The following is a 12,952-nucleotide window of genomic DNA, read 5'->3' on the forward strand; positions in this document are numbered from 1 at the left end:
TGGTCAATAGTATCAAGCACTAAATCTCTTTCATGTGTAAAGAACAATACATTCCTCTGTAAAGATGTATTTCCTATTACATATTATATTTTCCCTGTGTTTTTGAACTTGATATCATGAAAACACCCATCCAGGCATGAACTTTCGTTCTGCAAAATATGCTGAAGTTATGATTCACCTGCAATCCTTACCAACACATATTCCACTGAGGTATGGTTTGAGAAAGGTATTTGAAAAGTTGATAATTACATGGAAATAGCTAAGAAGTCATTAAAATGTTGATACAGAAATACACTCACCATATAAACCCTAAAGCCTTAAAAATAAGATGATAAATAAAAAGAATCCAACTATGCAGTAACTTTATAAATGGAGACTCAGTCAGCTTGATGTTAATTTGAACATTTCTACTTCATAGTTCTGCTTGATTGCTGTTAAACTTGGTTTAATACAAGTAATTTTAGCAGGTATCCCATATTCAGCATAGGGAAATGCAGTCACTGTAGTAGAACAGGAAATTCTATATTTTACCTGTAAATTGACAAATATTGCAATTTATTCTGCTGAGAATCTCATTCTCTGGAGGATCTGACCCAATATATAAATATGAAAAATCCTTTTTTCAAATATGTAAAAGTAAAATGCTTCATAAATGCAGATGTATTGTTACATTCTGAACAGAATTATAAACCCTTGAAAATAAGGGGATTATAAAGAAAATTCTGAGACAGTACTGAAAGAAGCACAACTGACTATGGTAATAAACCTCAGTTCATTTCAGACAGTGTACATGTATTAGATGTTACACTGGCAATTTAGTCATGGGAAAAGTGACAAGCTTTTGGCAGGTCTAAAGTAGATTTACAAAATACTGTATGTAATGCTCTCCAAAAAAATTGTATTATCTACTTTCTGCTGAAAGTGCTCAGAAATCTAATGCTGACACATTCTAACCCTTAATTCTAATTCCAAACTAAGCTTCTCTATCTTATTAAAAATATAAATGGTTTTCTTTTCATTACATTGGTTTAAAAATAGTTTCCATATTCCTTTAAGTAATACCATGAAGATTACCTTTGCGCACTGGCTTATCATTTGTTAGTCAAGCTTTTAAAGCTTTTGTGTACCTGCTAATTTAGTTACCAGAGCATAAAATTGGTCTCGATTCTGCCAAGTTAAACTTAGAATGAAAAAAAAAATCCGGAAAATATATTCAGTAGTCAGAATTGTCTCTGCTCCATACATTCCTATATCCTTGCAGACATAATATTGACATCTGTCACAATGGTGAGAACTGGGTGACAAACAATACTAAGTGGTATGACAGTTCAAAGCAACATTCACCTGTGTTCTCCTTCATGGTTCCATGATAGCATCCATTGTTGGGTCCTGACTTGTTAGCTATCCCCTCTCTTGGGCACTGAAGGTCTTTAAAATTAGAAAATGACAAATTTTGTTTGTCCAGGCAACCTTAATTGGATCTAAAAAAGAAGTGGCTGTGCAAAAAATATAGGAAATGATTATGTAGTGAAACACTGCACCATCACGAATGCATGAAAGTGGTCAGAAAAAAGGTGGCCCAGGCAATTGCAAAATGGGATTTTTATTGTATAAGTATGTGAGTTTGTAATCTAACAACATTCTTTTAAATGGAGCTTTTTAATGTAATTTCCTGGGCTGTTATTTTGTTTGATGGTTGTTTGTTTTGTTTTTTTTAAGGAAAAGCATAAAAACAAATCTAACTGAGTGGAACCATAACAACTCCCTCACTAATAGGATTTGAACCCTGAAACTTAAATATGTCTTCCAGTACTCTACCTGCGGGACCAACTACATTAGATAATGGCAGAAGAATGTTGGCATACTCAGTGGGCAGGGAAGAGAGGAACCATTGGAGTCAAGTGAGGAATCCTTGCCTGGGAATTGAGAGATTTTCTACCCTGTATACTACTCCCAAAATGATTGCTGGTTCCCAAGGATATAGACAGTTATTAGTGATGAGTGGGAGAAGCAGCTCTTGGTGTTTCCATTATAGTCTGAGCTGCTGCAATTGTTTTGATAAAGATTATTAAGGAACTATTAGAGCATTCAATTAATAAAAAAGAAAGGTAATGTAATTAATGCTGCTCAACATAGGTATTCAGAAAATAGATGCAGTTAAACTAACTTAATATTATTTTTGGTGAGATTACAGATTGGTTGATAAGGGCAACGGTGTTGACATATCAGAAGTTGGTAAGGCATTTGATTTTATACTCATGACATTTTGATTAAAATCTACAAAAAGATAAAATTACCATGGCACACATTATATGGCTTAAAAATGCTAACTTATAGATCTCAACATGTAACTAAGAGTAGGGAATTATCATCAAACAAGTATACTTCTAACAGATACCATATGGCTCAGTCTTGGCCTTAGATTATGTCATTAATTATGAGCTGGAAAAAACCATTAAATTATAACTGATAAATTCTGATGAGAAGAAATGGGAGAATGGTAAAGAGTGAAGAGGTCAGACAGGTCATTAGTTCAGGCAATCTGAATAGCTGTTGGGCACAAGCAAACGGTATGCATTTTAACATTGGTAAAAATAAAAGTAACAAGGAGTCCTGTGTCAGGTTAAAGACTAACAGGTTTATTTGGATATAAGCTTTTACGGGTAAAAACCACTTCATCAGATACATTGGCATGCATCTGATGAAGTGGTGCAACTCCAATGCATCTGTTGATGTGATTTTTACCCAGGAAAACCTATGCCCAAATAAAACTGTTAGGCTGTGTCTAGACTACACCTCTCTGTCGACAGAGAGATGGAGAGTAGGCATGTCGGAATTGCTAATAAAGCAGGGATTTAAATATCCTGTGCTTCATTAGCATAAACATGGCCACCGCTTTTTTCAAAATGGCAGTCTAGATGTGGATCTGTTGAAAATAAACCCTTTTTTGACAGATCTCATTTTTTGAGGCATACAGGATCTGTCAAAAAAGGGTTTATTTTCGACAGATCCACGTCTAGACTGACGGGTTTTTTTTGCAGCCATGTTTATGCTAGGCTACGTCTAGACTGCAAGCTTCTTTCGAAAGAGGCTTTTTCAAAAGATACTTTCGAAAAAGCCTCTTTCGAAAAAGAGCATCTAGACTGCAAGCGGAACTTTCGAAAAAGCAAGCCACTTTTTCGAAAGAGAGCACCCAGGCAGTCTGGATGCTCTCTTTCGAAAAACCCCTGTTTGCATTCAAGAACGCCTTTTTTCAAAAGAGCACTTTCGTAAAAAGGCATTCTTCCTCATGAAATTAGGTTTACCGCCATCGAAAGAAAAGCCACATTCTTTCAATTTAATTTCAAAAGAACGTGGCTGCAGTCTAGACGCAGGTGAAGTTTTTTCGAAAAAAGGCTACTTTTTTCGAAAAAAACCCTGAGTCTGGACACAGTCCTAGTGAAGTGCGGGATATGTCCAAGATGTATAATCGGAAAGTGAGAAAGGTGTTCAAAATTACAATTGGAAGTGGGTACATTAAGTTGTATAAAATTCCATTCAGGTTCTTTTATATACATACAGAACAAGAAGCCACTGATTCTGACTGCAGTAGATTAGAAGTTTGAGGGTCTTTATGTAGTCCTGAATAAACAAAAACAAAAGTATTGAGTTTAATTTTAATCATACTCAGATAATTAATAAAGAAAACATTAAAAGTATCTAAATGGAAAAAGCTACTTGAAGATAAATTGTAAAAAAAAAAGTAGTTTAATATGCACGAGAGCTAAAATAAGGCTCGTTAATTGATATCTGTTCACTCTCTCAGGAGTTAAAATGGCTAGATTTTGTGAAAAATGGCTGAGATACATTTTAAACAACAAAAACAACACATTTGACAAATGATATATTTTTCCAGTAAAAGTTTTGTTTTCAAAAATGAGAAAACAGGAAACAAATATACGGATCTCACTATTATTGACAACCCAGATTAGCCTATAATGTAAACAAAAAGTGTTGTGGAGTATGTCAAGCTCCTTTGCACTTTCATAATACAAAATTTGCAATTAATTTGTTTAACATGATACAAAACCAATACCAGTTACATTTTTCAAAACTTTTTTCTCTGCGTCAATTCAGATTTGAGGTTTATTTTACAATTGATTTTTCACGGAACAATACATTTATAATTTAACCTGCTTTTCCAGCAACATAAAAGGCTTTACAGATGAAAAAGCTCCCTTATTTGAGTCTACTTTGAAAAAAATTCTAAATAGACTGATGATACTTTTCAATGTATAGCATTATTTTCTATCAGTAAAGTATTATATTGAACAGAAATCTCAAGAATACATTTGAGATTATTAAATATAAGCAAGCTACCATGCTATGAAATATATGCTGAAAATTATATATTCAGTGGGTAAACAGGACAATAAGTGCTCTTATTGTTACCATGAATAATATAATTTGTCTTGGATATGGAAAGGAAGTGTTTAAAGAACAATAGAGCTAAAAGAGCAGAGTGCATTTTAAGTGTCTCTTGGGCAATAATTAATTCACAAAAGATGTGTCATCATTGTTACAGTATGAATTAAATGAATACATTTTTGTCATTTGCTTGTACCATGTCTTTTAATTTACAAGTATCAGAAAGCTACAGCATGACAAGGTTTTAGAGAAAACAAATGTGTTTGTATAAAAACAGATTGAAACAAACTAAAGTTATGATTTATGAATGAAGACAGAGATTTCTTTAAGGATCCCTTGAAAATATGGGAAGAATCATCTCTCTCTTCCTAAAGCTGAGGCTTCCTGTGATGGGGTGGATTAGGTGCTGAAGCACCATACTGTAGACTTATGGCTATGCCACACCCCACCCCAGGAAAAGAGCAATAGACAAATCCTTCATGCTCCCTGAAGTGGCAGTGTGAAACACAACCAGTCAGGGCCTAGCAAGCCCATATAAAGAAAGCTGCTGTGCCAAATCCCAGCATTTCTTTTTTGAAGTTTAAGGAGTAAAGATTGTGACTGAGAGAGCAGCAGTACCATGGACAGATCACAGTTTATAGACCAGACTGAGGCTCAGGATCAACTTCTGAAGATTGCATCTTGGTTGGTGGGAAGAGGTGCAGAACCCTGGATAGGGTACTGCTAGGACTTTATTGGGATTTAGCCCTGAGGTAAGGGCAAGGAAGGTGTGGGGCCATGGAGAAGAGGCCCAGGGAGTGAGAACATCTGTAAAACTTCAATAAACAGCACACAGCAGACAACTGCTATTGACAGGGTAACTAGGCCAGGACCCAGAGTAGTGGGTGGGCCCGAGTCCCTTGCTCTCAGTAGCTACTGGGTGGAGGGAATAAGCCTAGTCCTATGTCTACCCTGAGGAGGAATCTCTGACACCATCCTATGCCAGAGCTGTAAGAAGTAGCAAGAGTGTGCAGGCATGCCTCCTTGGCCAAAAGGGGATGCTCATGAGAAAAGGGAGAATCAGTTATGCTCCTTTTTTGGAAAGGAAAAGTTGAAAAACCCAAATGATTCAATTGGGGACATATAGACAGTAAGAAAATATTTGCTTTAGGAAGACTTTGTGGCAAAGGTTATTTCTACACTACTCACCCCTTTTGACACTATGTAAGGAATGTGTTTGCATTTCAGTGAAAAGAAAGATGCATCTGCTCTGCAGCACATAGCTATGCATGTTAGCGTAAAGCTCTGGCACAGAAGATCTAGTGTGGCTTTATCAGTGTAGCAAGGAAAGGCTCTGTCAGGAGGCAGAGAGTAGGGAAAGTCTGAACTTTTACCTACTGCATCTTCCTTGCCAGGACCTTTACAGCTGCCGGAGTCTCTTTCTCTGTAGTAGGGAATTGCTCTGGCAGCAGGCAGATGAGAGAGCCTTTCTTCATTACCTGGACCTTCCCTATTTCCAGAAGTCTTTAACTGCCGTAGGAAAAGACCCTAACAGCAATGAGCCTTTTCCTGCAGTCTCCCCACTGCCAGATGCTCTCCTTGGTGCCGGAATATTTGCCTGCAGTGGGGAATGTAGCAGGACACCACATAACTAAAAATAGCAGTATAAACACGAAGGCAATGGTGTCTTGCGAAAGTAGAGAAAATGCAGAGTATGTGCTTGTTAAATTCACACCCTCCAAGTTCATCTATATAGTAGATTTGCATAAGTACATGGATACATACTCCATATGTTGGCTAAAGAAGCATACTATGTAGATGGTACCCCACTGTATCAAGTGGCTGATGATTGTGATTGCCTGTTTCAAGGCAGACTGTTCAAAATAGGGAAGACACAAGAACCTACTGGTGTGTTCTATGATTAGATTTCACGTCGAAAAAAAAGCACCGTAGAGACTAACAAATATGTATATATATGTGTGTGGATTTTGGGCAAAATCCATGAAAGTTCATGATACTCTCTCTCTCTCTCTCTCTCTCTCTCTCTCTCTCTCTCTCTCTATATATATATATATATATATATATATATTTCTGAAACTTTGTTTGTATGTTAGTTTGTTTGTTTATCCCGAAAGATCTCAGAAACAGTAAGAGCTAGAAACACCAAATTTTGCACAGATACTACTGATTTCCTAACTTCAATAATTGGATTGGTTAGATCTCGAAATCAGTTACCCCCAGGGCCCCAATTGGATCCACCGATAATTAGCTTTTAGTAGCTCCTGATCATAGGCATTTGCTGGAATCTTCTGTTAAGCATGTCACATAAACTGCAACTACGAGATCCTAAAGGATAAAGCATGTGGGCACCTGCAGCACCATCAAGGGAAATCCCATAGGGGAGAGGCTGCAGTGGGGCAGAGAATCAGCAACATCCTCTATAGTAGGGCACCAGCAGGTCTCCAGGACAGACCCAAATGTGGCTGATGCTGGGTGGGGTCTAGCCTTGCTAATTGTGGCTGGGAGAAGCCTCCAGCTATCACAGCCTCTCAACAACTTCATGCATCCAGGCTCTGACTGAACCCCTTCTGGAAATTAAAATTGTTTCCCTCCCCCCACGCCCAAAGGAGCTATCCCCCCACTCTCCCTCCTTTGGGCTGCATGCATTTTCCTGGCAGGGCTGAGTGCGTTATCAACAAATGCCATGAGCATTATGCACTTTGCAGGATTCAGCTCACAGTACAAAGAGGAGGTAGGTAGGAGGACAAAGTTTTGAGCACCGTGGAGCCTGAGGAGGACACAGTACACTCAGAACAGCCTATTCTCATTAGAACTGGTACGTTCAGGTGCTGCATGTTCTGATCATCTAAATATTACTCATTGCACTTGGTCTGAAGGTCTTTTGCTTCACCTGATCAATGCAAACAGTCCAGCTGCTGCTAGGAAGTCCATTCAGATTGCCCCATTGAGTGTACACTGAAGGCACTTGGGGAGTGGCTACTTGGGGAGCAGTGATTTTCTGCTGCTGCAGAGTCCAGGAGACATCCCCTCCATTTCTCAGTGCTTCTGGCAAGGAGGCTGCAGGCATTGGTTTTCATAGACTCTTTAATGGAAGATGGGCCTTCCTGTTTTGTGGGGATTGAGAAAAGAGACCCTATGGGATTTGTCATTTTGTAAGCACATCACTAGCTATGTTTATTTCTTAAAATACTATTTCAGAGAAAAGTATTTCTAATAAAATATGCTATGTTAATGTCATTGACTTAGTTCATTCATCACACCTTTTACTAAATTTTGCCCAGGCGACGCCGGGTATTTCCGCTAGTATAGTATATATATATATATATATATATATAGGGATTACCTGGGGAGTCTGGCATGAGTTTACTGGGCTAAACGGATCTTTTTTAGTGGTAATGATGCTTGAGATGGAAACAACCCAAACTAGTCAAAAGTCCAGAGTTCACACAATTAACATCAAGGGTATATCTCCACTGCATAGCTTATTTCAAAATAGCACATCTATACTACAGAGAAGCCTCAAAATTAGTCTGAGGCAGCCTTCCATAATGTGAATGTGCTATCTCAATTTAGAGCCCCCAAAGGCACTGGGGAATAGGAATAAGGGACACTGGGAAAGTCAGGAATAAGGGACCTTCCGGAAAAGGCTTTATTTTCCGAAAGATCCCATCTAGACTGGCGCTTTTCTCCGGCAAAGCCCCGAGCCAGAAAAAAGCGGCAGCCATGTTCATGCAAATGCCGTGGGGGGTATTTAAATTCCCCGCAGCATTTGCAATTCCGACTTGTCTCATTAGCATCCCTTTTCCGGAAAAGGGTGCCAATGTAGAAACAGCCTGTGAACGTAGTTTCTCAAAGCCTCCCTGATGTTAATGGCAGCCCTGTGGAGTCCCCTCACAGTCCTAGTGTCTGGCTGCTCAAAATGAGCACCAAAGCACTGTGTCTTAGTGCTCCACCAATGAACAAATATTTCACCTTTAATTTTACACAGATTATGGAAACAACAGCACACAGCTATAACCACGGAGATATGATTAATTTAAAATAATGGAGATTGCCTATCTCCTAGAACTGGAAGGGACCTTGAAAGGTCATCAAGTCCAGTCCCCTGACTTCACAGCAGGACCAAGTACCATCCCTAATGAATTTTTGCCTGAAATCCCTAAATAGCTTCCACAAGGATTGAACTCATAGCCCTGGGTTTAGTAGGCCAATGCTCCAACCACTGAGCTATCCCTCCCCCAGATCTGCCAGAAGATCTAGCCTGACACTAAGACTTCTTCATCTCCCTCAGTCTACCAAAGACACATTCCACTACCATGAAGCATTGGCTTGGCCTGTTGTTGAACCATTCCTTACAAGTGCCCTGGGTAAGGTTTCATGAGGAGAGCTGTAAAAGGTAAGCTGGGTCCTGTAGGATCACCATGGGCATTTCCACATTCCCCACTGTAAATCTGTGATCTGGATAGAAAATCCAAGCCTGCAGCTTTCTTACTAGCACCTTTCCAAACTACCCCACATTTATGTCTATGAAACACCCATAGTGATCCACAAATGCCTGAAGCACCATTGAGAAGTACCTCTTCTGGCTGATGTAGTCTGTGGTATGGTGGATTGGCACAACAATTGAACTATGTGTGCAATCTCTGGCCCCACCACAGTTAGGAAAGCCCATCTCTGCAAAACCAGCCTCTATGTCACACTTCCCAGAGTTACTACTGCACAAAATGTGATTTATTTCCCTGCATACTTTCCCCACCCAACAGTAGACTTCTCTACTTCAGACTGATTTGCAACTGAACAATAGCAATTTGGGGTTGTCAGCTTTTACCACACAGCAATTATCACATGCTTCTCTACTGAGAGAGTAGCTCTCATTTGGGTGTCCTTGCACTGCAGTTCAGGAGCCACCTGCTAAACACTCAACTTCAAGAAGAGACAAGGAGTCCTGCTGCACCTTATAGACTAACAGATGTATTGGAGCATAAGCTTTCGTGGGCAAAGACCCACTTTGTCAGATGCATGTAATGGAAATTTCCAGAGGCAGGTATAAATAAGCAGGCTAGAATCAGGCTAGAGATAAATAGGTAAATTCAATCAGGATGAGGCCCACTTCTAGCAGCTGATCTGGAGGTGTGCTGAAGCAGTTTCTCCTCTCTTGGTGTTCACACCTCCAGATCAGCTGCTAGAAATGGGCCTCATTCTCTCTGATTAAATTTACCTTGTTATCTCTAGCCTGATTCTTGCCTGCTTATTTATACCTGCCTCTGGAAATTTCCATTACATGCATCTGACAAAGTGGGTCTTTGCCCACGAAAGCTTATGCTCCAATACATCTGTTAGTTTATAAGGTGCAACAGAGACTAGCCGAGGGCTGTGCTTAAAGGGACCCGACCCCCACCCCGGACAGACAGTTCTCAGGGTTCCCCGCTTGCAAAGCAGTCCTGGCTTGGATTGCCCTGAGTACCCACACTGGGCACATCACAGCACTCGGCCATCAGACCGGCTGCACTTGCCGCAGGCTGCCATCTGGGAAGAGGGAGCAATTGGGGGGCTGCAGGAGAGCTTCCACCCCCAGAAGCCTGCAGAGCCAGCCCAGTCCTCCCCATTGGGGGCTTGTACCCCATTCCTCCCTCACCTCCTTCCACTTACCCCTCCCTAGCCACCCTTCCTGATGTACTAAATAAAGAAAACGTGTGGTCAAAAATAGAATCTCTCTTTATTGAACAAAACTGGGGGAGACTGGGAAAAGGAGGTGGGAGAGGGGAAGAGAGAGGGTGGGAGAGAGGAGGGCAACTAAAATGATCAGAGGTTTGGAAGAGGTCCCATATAAAGAGAGGCTAAAGAGACTTGGACTTTTCAGTTTAGAAAAGAGGAGACTGAGGGGGGATAGGATAGAGGTCGATAAAAGCATGAGTGGGGTGGAGAGGGTGCATGCAGAAAAGTTCTTCATTAGTTCCCATAATAGAAGGACTAGATGACACCAAAGGAAAGGAATGGGTAGCAGGCTTCAAACTAGTAACAGAAAGTTGTTCTTCACAAAGCAAAGAGTCAACCTGTGGAATTCCTTGCTGCAGGAGGCTGTGAAGGCTAGAACTAGAACAGAGTTTAAAGAGAAGTGAGATAAAGTGATGAAGGCTGGGTCCATGGAGTGGTATTAGCCAGGTGGTAGGAATGGTGTCCCTGCCCAAAGTTTGTGGAAGGCTGGAGAGGGATGGCACGAGACAAATGGCTTGATCACTGTCTTCGGTCCATCCCCTCCAGGGTCCCTAGTGTTGGCCGCTGTCGGCAGACAGGCTACTGGGCTAGATGGACCTTTGGTCTGACCCAGTATGGCCATTGTAAGCTCAGGGCTCAGGGTCGGGGGTCTCAGTGGACCACCTTGATTTTCATGCACACCTGCTCCTGGGTAGCCAGGCTGGCAGCTCTCCTGCCCTAGATGGCCACTTTCCTGTGCCTAGTGTGGCGGTTGTGGACGAGATCCACGATGTCCACACTAGACCAGGCGGGTGCCCGCCTCTTGCGGTCTCGGGCAAGCTCCCAGGAGCCGCCAGCCTGGTCCCGGGAAGAGGGGGAGGGCTGGGGGGCATCGGGTGGCTGGCTCGAGCTGTGCCAGGTGCAGGGTCTGCTAGCTGGGTGCTGGCAGGCTTGTACCTGGCACTGGCATCGTAGCCAGCCCGTGCCCCTTTAAGGGGTCCGGGGCCGGGAGGGGGGCAGACGAGTTTCCCTGGTGTTGGCCAGAGTGGCCACCAGGGCAAGCTGGGGTGGGCTAGCCTCCCACTAGTTCGAATTAAGGGTCTACACACCCCTTAATTCAAACTAGTAAGTTCGAACTAGGCTTAGTCCTCGTACAATGAGGTTTGCCTAGTTCGAACTAAGCGCTCCGCTAGTTCGAATTAAGTTCGAACTAGCGGAGCGCTAGTGTAGCGCCAATCAAAGTTAATTCGAACTAACGTCCATTAGTTCGAATTAACTTTGTAGTGTAGACATACCCTTTGATAGTTAACTTCAGGAAGATTGCTTTACACATGTGAAAGTTCTGTAGCCACTCATGTTCATCCCACACCTGCATGACAATGTAATCCCATCACTCAGTGCTGGTTTCCCTCACCAAAAAGAGACAAGTCTACACTGCACAGGTGCTCTGTGACAGCCAAATGCAATGCCAGGTAGCTCCTGCCCATGTCACTCAAAGTGTTATCCACCAGTGACACTTTTTCCTCTCTCAGTAATTTCAACAGTAACTCTGCTGCCATGCGCAATGTCCTCACAACACTGAACCGAGCATAGGAGAGAAGTGTGATGCTGTCTCACAGTAGATGCTAAAGTGAACAGCAAATAGTGGCAGTTTCACTGATGGTGCAAAAGGGAGAGGGAAGCACCTGGAGGGCAGGGAAGCAAAGAGGTACCTGAGGGGATGTTTTTCATGTTCCCAAAATGTGCTGTGCTTCACAGTGCCTAATGGAGGAAGTGATAGAGATGCAGCCATGGTAGTCTGGTCTAGCTAAAACAAAACTTTTAAGTGCTATGTAGTTCTGTCTTTTCTTTTAACAGAGGACTGTGTCACTAGGCACTGTGGAATGCCTTGCTCAGTCTGTGGACAGAGGAGCTAAAAATGGGGTCATGATCTATTGATAAAGAGCGCCAGTGTCAACATGTTTTGATGATTCTCTTTTTTGACAGCTTCTACATGTTCACATTAATTTCATTGCCAAAGCTATGCAGTGTAGACATTCCCTTTGTTTTATTTCCTTTACTCTGCTTCCAAGTCTACAGGATGAGCTTCCTTGCAAGTAGCATTTCTGAGGTGTGATAGGCCGTTAACCAATCATTTGTATTACAATTATCCTTGATGGGCCATATGATTTTGATAGTCCTTCTGGAGGGAAAGAGGGGGAGGGATAATTCCCATGCCTATATACACTAGTTAAGAGCAAATATTTTCAGAGTGATAAACATGCATATTTTTATATCATGGAAAACAGATGTGATGTTGACAGATCAGTTGCTATCTCATACCAGAGCCCCAGGGCAATTCTATTGTGGATTTCTATAGATCACAGTGACTGTTAAATGTATAAGAATGTATTTGTTATTTAAAATTCAGGGAAACTGAGATATTATTGTCATTGTTTTCATGTATCTGTATTCTGTTATAGCAAACATTTATCCTGTTGATATCCCTTCAACTAAATAACCCATAATATAAAAAAATAAGAGTTGTAGAATTAAATGAAAAACTCTAACAGAAAAGAGCCAGTTTCAAAGTACATGGTCATTGTGTGTGAAGAGTAGAGGTCAAAGACTCCAAATGCATTCCTCACTCTGCATTCGAACTACGTAGCCATTCCGAACTATCTAGAACGAGGAGTACAGATGGTTCGGAATGGCTACGTAGTTCGAACTATCTAGCTCGTGCCGCGTGTAGCCGCGCGGCACGGGGTTCGCACTAGCCGGCTTTTAAAAATGGCGGCGCCAGCTTTATGCTAATGAAGCCCGGGAAATTCAAATCCCGGGCTTCATTAGCAAGTTCGGTATGCATACATTA

The sequence above is a fragment of the Pelodiscus sinensis genome, chromosome 1 (genome assembly GCF_052426305.1).
Source record: "Pelodiscus sinensis isolate ZL-2025 chromosome 1, ASM5242630v1, whole genome shotgun sequence".
Classification (NCBI taxonomy): Eukaryota; Metazoa; Chordata; order Testudines; family Trionychidae; genus Pelodiscus; species Pelodiscus sinensis.